We start from the raw sequence: 10,198 nt of genomic DNA on the forward strand, positions 1-10,198 counted from the left end.
AGGAGCTGTAAAAAGTTTCTTTCCTCCCCAGCCCAATAACTATTACCAGTGTGAAAGAATGGAGCTTTAGAAGGAGAAAATTCAACCAATTTTTGTACAAATACACCAGTATTTGTACCTCACTTGTTCTGTGGTGCTGTGTTCAGACGTCAGGAATTTTATTTCATCTTGCAGCATACTTCTCAGGAGTTAGGAAAGACTGAATACCTTTTTACAAGCAAGTCAGAGACTTCCTTATACATAGATAAATCTCCTCCCTTTGCAATGAAAACTGAAAACAACCCTACTCTTAGTAGGTTTCCAGAATATAGCGCATCATGTATTCTGAGATAAAACACTTCATGTCTGAGAAAGTTAACAAAACTGTAAAGCATTGGATAAAATAGTAAATACAAAGGTTCTGTAGCATATAAGCTAGAATTGTAATCAGCTGTATACAGAAGTGTATAAACCATACTTTATAAGGCACACTCACAGTATATTACTGCCTAATTTGCTTTTGTTTAACTGGTTAATGGCATTTTTTATAAAACAGCAGAAATCATCCCCTTCATATAACATTCCTGTAAAACAGGATGGCAATATTTATATCACAGAATCACAGAATCATCTAGATTGGAAGAGACTTCCAAGACCACCGAGTCCAACCTCTGACCTAATCTCCCAGGGCTATGGCAAGGATTCACTAATTAGATATAGACTGATTTTTGAATGGGGAGACCTAACTAGTACTCAGTCTCTCTCTACTCCTGATCTAGCAGGATTAGAGCACCTCCTGCTTCTGTAGAGTCTCTCTTCCAAGCTTCAGTGAAATGGTAAAGTAGGACTTTGAGATAATTTGTTTTGCTGTACACTGGGATGTATTTTAATTGAATTATTAGGTTATTTAACAATAATGTTACAATACAGAAAAGGAAGGAACGTGTTTAGAGCTGGCATCTTAGTTGTGTGTTCAACATGCAGTGCATGAGGCCCGAGTACAAATGTGTCCTCAGAGGGCGTACAGATGAGAGGAGCTTTCTAGTAGCTTTCTCAGTGTTTCCTTTTGGGGAACTCAGGATGTAGTTTTCATCCAAACCTGCACTTCCATGATGTCTTCTAGCCTCTCAGAGCCTTCACTCAACTACTTCTGATGCACACTGCAACAGCTTTTCCTGGGGAATGTATAGCTACACAGGAGATTCTGTACATCTGTAAAGTGTAAAAATTAAAAAATGGCCTGTGTATCTACCATTACTTGGAAGAGAGAAAAGGTAATCTTAGAGAAGGGACCTATTGAGGGAAAGTTTTAAATACATAGATTAACGCATTTCCAGCATTTTTTTTTTCTTATGCATTTCAATTACTCTGCAGCTTAATTAAATCTAGGGCAATCTTTTCACAGAATCGCAGAATCACAGAATGGCTGAGGTTGGAAGGGACCTCTGAAAGTCTTCTAATTCAACCCCCCTGCCAAGCAGGATCACCTAGAACACGTTGTGCAGGATGGCATCCAGGCAAGAAATCCATCACATCCAGGATTTCCTGTCTTAGGGAGTGGAATAAAAAAAAAGAAACTATCATTTTCCACACACTATCCATATGCAAACCTATTTCTTCTCAAAGTCTGATACAAGAGGAAATAGTTCCTACAGTTTCAGAATTGCACATTTGTACAGTTGTGAATCATTCCTGCCTTTAACACTTGACAGCATGTAAAGTAGATGGACTGTATTTTGCTCATATTCACTACATATCTGCTTCCTCCTGACAATACAATTTTGGTTTTGTAATAAATCGCTGCTGCAAATCATCTCAAGTATTCTTGTCCCATAATTCACCCAAAGATTTTTGACCTTGTTAACTGCAGATTTTAGAGCAGAAGTTTAAAATAAATGTCATTCTTGTTGATGCAACCTTATTGTTTTCTCCCAAGAAGACAGCTTAATAAGTTTAGACAATGGGAAGTGACAATTCCTCACAAATTTCAAAAAACATCACAAATTTATTTTAATAATGAAAATCAAATTGGTGTGTATAAACATAACCTTTGTCCTAAGGTTATGTTTACTAAGGAAGCTCTAAGATCTGTAACGAAACACTGTTAAGTATAAAAAGTATAAAAGAAGAAATTGGGACAAATGTATATTACTAGTGATTTGGTGTCATTGCATTGTCATTGCTGAGCTTGTTCTTAAAAAACAAACAAACAAACAACAACAACAAAAAACCAACAGTACTAACCTAGTAACAATGAAGGTAGGTATGCTTTTTTATTTCATTGCTGCTAAACATAAAAAAGATGCAGCATGCATCTATACGAGATACTCCATCAAAGGCTTGCTTTTGCCCTGCTAAATTCAATGGGCAAATTTCTGCTATCAGTAAGAACAAAAAGGTGCTATACTGAAGGATTTAGAGCATTTGGACTTGAATGAAAATAGGTAGAGGGCAACATAAGAACTCAATTCTACCGTTTTTTTTTCTCTCCTGTATGCCATTAACAGAACAAATATTATAGGGGAAGATATTTTCCTTTTGTCTACATCACTTTTTCTTAGAGGAAATAGAGGATGGCCAGGAAGGCCAATGGCTTTCAGGTCTGCATCAGAAATAATGTCATCAGCAGGACTGGGGAAGTAATTGTCCCTCTGTAGTCAGCTCTGGTGAGGCGGCACCTTGAGTACTGTGTTCAGTTTTGAGCGCCTCACTACAAGGACGTTTAGTTGCTCAAGTGTGTGCAGAGAAGGGCAACATAGCTTGTGAAGAGACTAGAAAACAGGGCTTTTGAGAAGCAGCTGAGGAAAATGGTGTTGTTTAGTCTGGAGAAGAGGAGGCTGAGGGGAGACCTCATCATAGTCTATAGCTGCCTGAGGGGAGATTGTCAGTGTCTTTTTTCAGGTGACAGGTGATAGGATATGAAGTAATGGCCTCAAGTTGCACCAGTGGAGATTTAAATTGAATATCAGGAAGACTTTTCACAGAAAAGGTTGTTATACATTGGAACAGGGAAGTGGTGGAGTCGCCATCCCTGGAGGTATGTAAGAGGCGGATGTGATGCTTAGGAACACGTTTTTCCAGTGGACTTGTAATGTTGGTTTGATTGTTAGACTTGATGATCTTAATGGTTTTTTCCAAACTAAATAATTCTGTGTTTCTGTGATGTGAGTACAGAAGCTGTAGCCTTGGAAGGACTGTAGATACTTGGTGTCTTCAGTACTGAAATGTCCTACAAGCATCAACAGCTATACTATCCCACCTGTCAATCACATTCATAGAACAGCATGAGTGCCACATAGGATTTTACAGATGATAAATATGATAAGAGTGTAAGCACTAGGGATACTTTAAGGGACAGTAATCAAAAAATAACAAAATAAAATAAAATAAAATAAAATAAAATAAAATAAAATAAAATAAAATAAAATAAAATAAAATAAACTATGTAATCATGGTACAAGCCTGCTGACTATAGAACAGATAAGATCTACAGTCTACAGTCTGTAAGAAATTACCCATGGCTGTGGCTGCATAATGTGGAGTATAAGATTATAGGTAAAAAACTTTTGTTCTTAGGAGATTGTAGGTGGTTTTGATGCACAGTGAATGCTGGAGGCAATACACCTGAAGAAAGGGAAAAAAGAAGTCTTCCCCTTCATGTTGTATGAGATCAGATCTTTGGCCTTCTCCTGCTAGTTGCAATATTAATCTCTGAACGTGATACTGAACAGAGCATCTCTCCAAGATTTCAGTGTGTTACTTCTGCAGGATTTAAGGGATTCTAAATGAGTTAAACCTCGCCAAGGTGTCTCACTCCCTTTTGGCAGCAATTTCATGCAATCCTGAACTTTGTCACTTGTTAAGTGAAAGTGATTCACAATGCACTGAAATAGAAATTTTAAGAAAATGTTTCTGAATTTAATGCTCGTGAAAGAAATGACCTTAAGTGAGACATGATACAAACAGGAGCAAGATGGAACAAACTGTTTCAATAAGTTCTGGTCAACCTACCTCTCTTTGAAAAACAAACTCCTATATAGTTAGACCATAGGTGTCTCTTGAATAAATCCAGACTCTCTCTGCATTTGCCAAGGCTACAGAAAGAGGGATTGTATCCAGTCTTTGTGTACAGCCTCTTTAATCAGTTTAAACCTATTTCTTCCTGTTACATTTGCGTCAGTGAATTCAGAAGCACTGAGTTAACTGAATTGATTTTAAAACAGATTTCAATTACACCATATAATTTATGACTTTAGAAAAGGCCTACTTGGCTCTACACATAAAGATAGGCATGGTAAGCGTGTGTCATTAACACAGAGCTTTTTTTGAATGTATATGACAGGTGCTTTAAATGTCTAACCTGAAGGTGTGAACAGTCGCTCTGTTTTTCTGACTAACTTTCCAGAGACAGAGCTGCAGTAGCACCACTGTATCCCATATAATTCTTGCAACTTACTTCACCCTTCACAGTTCTTTTAGGTAGACTTGTGCTTGAGTGGACACTTTTCTTATGCCATACAGAAAAATTATTCTGTATCTCAGATTCTACATAAGAGGAGGCATGTTTTATGTTTGATCTAGGCATGATCACTCAGCTGGTCACAAGGAAATAAGAGGTCATAATGGTGGCTCAGCATTTTGTATTTTTCCTTGAAGCTTAGATTGTAGCTTTATTTTATCTAGAATTATACATTTATATGTAGCTCTTTTCTCTGAATTTGCTGCTACACTGAGCATGGAAAAACACAACTTCCCTTCTGAGTAAAATAAATGGTGACAACATGTAATTTTCTTCTTTGCAGCCCTTGCTATAATTTCTTTCCTTTCAAGCAACAGAGTAGTCATTTTGATAAAACCTTCTCCATTAGTCTTGTCAGTATCTTGTTACTTGTGTGTAACTGTTGTATGACTAAACATCCTAATTTTTTGGAGAGGTACAGTTTGCTGATGTTTTGTACATAAAATAAATATTTCCCAAGAACATGTTATGGAAATAATTCACTGAAGCACTTAACTTTCAAAGACCAAAAAGAACATCCTCACTGAAAATATGCTCAGTGTTTAATCCAAAAATTACAGAAGACTTAGATTCTTTTTGGCAAATGGAGAATAGTTTTTCTGTTTGTTTTGTTTCTTTAGTTGGCTGTTTTTGTTTTTGTTTGGGAGGGGTATTGTTTTCTCATTAATAATACTAATAAGCATATGTGTAGTTTGCTTTACATCAGATCTCCTGGTGCTTTGACCACCCTCACTGTATTTGCTTGTAACTCCTCCCAGCCCCTATTCTGTGTTGTCTGTGATGCTTTTGGCCAGTGATCCTTTGCTGCTGGTTTTCAGTAGTTTCCTAATGGCATTTCTTCTCCTTTTCCCAGCAGCCAAAACAGGAGGTACCACATTCAAATTTTTATAGTCTCCTGTTCCTTGCCACACTAAGTTGAATTGGGCAGGTGGGAGAAAGAGGGTCATCATTCTCTCATTTTCTCTCTGGTATCTCCCTCTCTTCTTGTTTTCCTTTGTCTTTGCATCTCCATCTTTCCCTACTTTTTTTCAAACCACTTGATTTCATTTAACCACACTTATCATTCCTAATAGGCTGCTATACAGCATTGTATCTCCGTGATGTACAAGTGGGACACTGCAGTGGCCAATAAAGATACACTGTGACACTTGTTTGGATAATATTCCTTTGTTGTTGAGAGCAGCAGACAAGTATTAATTCTTCCTTAAAGCAAAAGGATAGGAGTCTTCAGCCTAAAGAAAATGGACTGATAGAAGGAAATCGGGCTGATTTATTCTTGCATAGGCTGTGTTGCTTTCAGGATATCTGCAGTAACCAAACAGCCTCACAATTTGGAAGGATGCACAAGAAATAACTCTCTAACCAGAAAAGCAACTTATTTCAGTTTAAAAAAAAAAACATTTAAAAATGCTTCAAATACTTGAGGAAAAAAAAAAAAAAAAAAAAAAAAAAAAAAAAGTTATGTAATCTCTCCAAATTGTTTGCCAATTTAGAAAAAAAAAAAAAAATATATATATATATATATGCATACTCACTAATTTTGCCCTTCAAAAAATTAGATTATTTTTTTCTTCTTAAAAATTCCAATGGCTCTTGAAACAACTAATACAGTTTTCCTTACTGTTTACTGGAACCTACAAGGTTCAAGTATACTGCAGATAAGTTTTTAAGTTTTCTTCCTGAACTTCTCTTCTAGCCCTAGCATGGAAGAGTACAAAAATATTTAATTTCATGTTGCTGCTACATAAACATTAGCTAACTTTGGCAACTCCATAATTATCAGTGGAGGATGTTCATTTACAACCCTAAAGTCATTTCCCAGAGCATCAAGGTTCTTTTCAAAATATGGCTTGGACTTCAGTACATTGACAGCATATCTTCAGGACATCATAACACAATAAATTTTCCTCTTGAAAGTCCACACCAAAATAAAGAACACTTGTTTGAGAAGTACATATAGCCACTGTTACTTTCATCAATAAAGCACACCAGGTGGTCACATTTTGGGGGGTAGGAACTTTAGCCTTCAAAGCAATAAAACAGAAAAAAAAAATGTTCTACATGGTGTTCACTTAAGCAAACTCTTTAAAGAAACAGAAATGAAACTGCAAGTTGTGAAATGAAAAAACAATCAACAGCAAGAAAATGGCACATCTCAGTGAAGAAAGGTTGATTTTTTCTTCCTTTCCCACTATTATGAGACTTAAATTTGCAATTTTCTAACATAGAGATTGGACAACAGGTGGAATCCAACAAGTCTGATTCACACTAAAGCAGTGTTTTGACAGAAAAACACCATATGAATTAGTTTGTGGTATAAATATCCAGTAATCCCCTCCCTTTTAATATCCCAATTTGAAAATGCTGTGAACTATAACAAATTGAGAACAGAGGCACTAATCCTCCAAGTTCATTTACAGAGTTACCACTTCACTAGTCTTGCTGGAACAATAAAGTAGTTTGAATGCAAGCTTCTTTGTTAAAGTCAAGCTTGCCTCACTTCCCAAGATATTTTTGATTGCTATTAGTTCTCTCACTAAAATATGCGTGAGCATTATGGTTAGAAATCACCAAGAGAGAAGCTTATGATCAGCAGCCAGACATTTTGAGACCAATAATTTGCTTTCTTTCAAATTACTTACTTTATTGCATTAGGGGTTATAAATAAATGAGGTTGCATTTGCTAGACAGATTATAAATGAGATGAAACTACAGCTGTGCCTGTCTCTTCAACACCAACCAACAGACACCTCCCTCTGCCCAAAATACTCCAATTTCCACCCATGAAGAGTCTCTCAAACTGACCACATTCACAAGAGGCAAAATACTTTATACTAGCAAGCTCCAGATGGAGGGGCTGAATTCAGTGTCAGTGTGAAGATGACCACCTCTTGTTTTGATTCCTTTGTCAGTGGAACAAAAGCAAGCTTAAAATTCATCAAACACTCAGTCAGACAAACATTTGCAAAGCAATATTAAGGAATGTAATTGCTGATTAAACTTTCTTCCCAATGTAAAATTAATCCTGTGGAAACATATACATTTAGCAAAAGCTAACCACAAAAGCTTAAAAGTGATTATTCTTTTGTATTGTTCTAAGACTGAGCTAAATTTAAAACCTGGAACACAAAGCATTGCAGTAGCTTCATTTGGAAGAGTTTGCTTCTTGTTTATGATTCATAGGGGAATTAGTATTTCTTATTGGCTGTGTACTATGTTAAAGTGAGAGCTTTGAAATACAGTAATAAGCCATTTTCTTCTGGCAGACCCTGAAAGTTTATAAGTAGGGACTATACTGGGACTCTTTGCAAATTTTAATCCAGTTTGCATCCTATAAAAATATCAGTAGTTCACCCCTCATGAGGCTTTGCTGTATTATACAGCTTGTATAGACTGTGCTGCTGAGGAGAGTGTTTAAGTAGAACCATTTAGTGCAACTGGAAAGAAAAATGTGTTTTCTCTGAATTGAGAAAATGAACAACTTAAAGACAGAATATATAGCCAGAAAAAGCAAAGAACTGAGAGTGACTAAGGTAACTATGAATATTCAAACCCCAAAGGGACTGCTAAACCTGCAGTATCCATACATATCTTTATTTTTATATTATTGTAACATTTACTACTAAAGGAACTAGTTTCTCTCATGAACTGTAAAAAGAAACTACTTTACCTTCCACTGAAAAGACGTCATTTGAAATCACGGAATCACAGAATCATTGTCTACTTGATAATTTTTTAATACAGGAGGAAGTTGTATAACTAATATTAAAAGTGTGAGAAAATTTAACTTTGACAGCACAGCTCAGATGATGATTAACATTAAAAGAAGCTATGTTTACAAATTACAAAATAAATACTTGCAGATGATGCCCTAGTCATATAGCAAATATACAGCAAGTAAGCTGTAGAGAACGTGATACATTTTATCTTTGTTAAATGACATTCAAAATTATAAAGCTTCACAGTCACTTTTCCTTATAAGTCAAAAAAATACCAGCCTTGAATACACAAAAATCTTGATGCATGTGCCCAAAATAGAGTTTCCTCTCCACCTGGCAGCTGGAAAGATCTTTCTGCCAATAGAATTTTAGAATCACATCATTTAGAATCACACCAAAAGTGACAAAAATCAGAAAAGAGAACACTCCCAGTGAAGTGGTGTTACTTACATGTTTTCACAATTTATTTCATATTGTATGGTCTTACAGTATCATCATTTTTATGACATCAAGCAATCAGAGAAATAAGCTGATGACAAAACAATAAACTAATGACAACTTCTAGCTAAAGAAGCACTACAGTAAAGCAGACCAGTCAGTGGAGGACCACCAGGATGGTCAGACATCTGGAGCCTAGGGGAGGCTGAGAAAGCTGTATCTGTTAATCTTTTCTGGAGAAGAGAAAGCTATAGTGAGACCTTTGGTAGTCTACAAGTACCTAACAGGAGAGTGTAGATAAGATAGAGGAAGACTTTTTTTTTGGAAATGCATGATGAAAGGGTGAGAAGAAATGGAGGCAGACTGCAGCAAGGGAAGTTGTGTTTAGATATAAGGAAAAAACTCATCGCAGTGAGAGCACTCAAACACTGAGAGATATTACCAGGAGAGTCTATAGAATCAGCATCCTCAAAGATGTTCAAACTCAGTTGAGACAGGGTCCAGTAATTTACATTTGAAGGTAGCTTTCCTTGGGTGAGATGTTGGACAAGAAAACCTTCAGAAGTCCTTCCCACCCCCAACTATTTTATAGTTCTATGATTCCATGAAGTTTTGGAACTTGAGAAGATGTGAGCTGCTGATATTTTGTCTGAAAAATATTGCATACGGAGAGATTCAGCAGCATTGGGATACATGTTTCATAATTGTATAATATTCAATCTTCAAACACCATCTTCAAATTCTAAAGTTTGATGACGTTGTTATATTCATTTCTATTTCATTTGTGCTGGAAAAAAAAAAAAAAAAAAAAAAAAAAAAGATACTTTTCTTGTGGAAACAGACTTGAACATACAGAAAAAAGTAGATAAATATTGAAGCATTTATAGCCAAATAATAAACTGCAATTCATTTCAGTTATACATGCACAACTTTTATGAACTGAGGTAGAAAAACAAAGATGTATTGAATTGCAGTGAAATTGATAATTACAGTTTCTAACAAAAAAAATTGAAGCCTTTGACAATTGAATTGCAGGAGAAATACACATCTCAGAGAAAGCTGTATAATATGCTAACAGAAATGTTATTTTTACTAAAAATTCTCTTAAGCTAAAATGCTTTATTATTCTCTTGCAACTTATTTGTGACTACCACATAATAGTTCCTCAGGTTTGTCTTCAATGCAGTCATGCTTTTACCAAAGTTGTTTAACACATTAAGGTGCCTCTTAACTCTGAGTAAATGACAAATATACATATCTGCCAGGAAATTTAGTCTAAAAGCAGAAAAGGAACACCAAATGCCAAGTATTAGTAGTTGTGTAGTCTCCTGGGTAATGCAATCTAGAACTGTAGAAGCTCAAACTGAAATCCTTGCATCAGAAAAATTACTGAAAATGAAACATCTTCATTTAGGAACACCAAAATACTTTATTTCAACTGTAAATATTTTTTAGCCTTTTTCAGTTATTGGGCATTCAGTCTTAGCCTAAGATACATCCGTAAACTCCATATCATCCGTAACATCCAACACAATTCAGGATG

This window comes from Aythya fuligula, chromosome 1 (genome assembly GCF_009819795.1).
Source record: "Aythya fuligula isolate bAytFul2 chromosome 1, bAytFul2.pri, whole genome shotgun sequence".
Lineage (NCBI taxonomy): Eukaryota > Metazoa > Chordata > Aves > Anseriformes > Anatidae > Aythya > Aythya fuligula.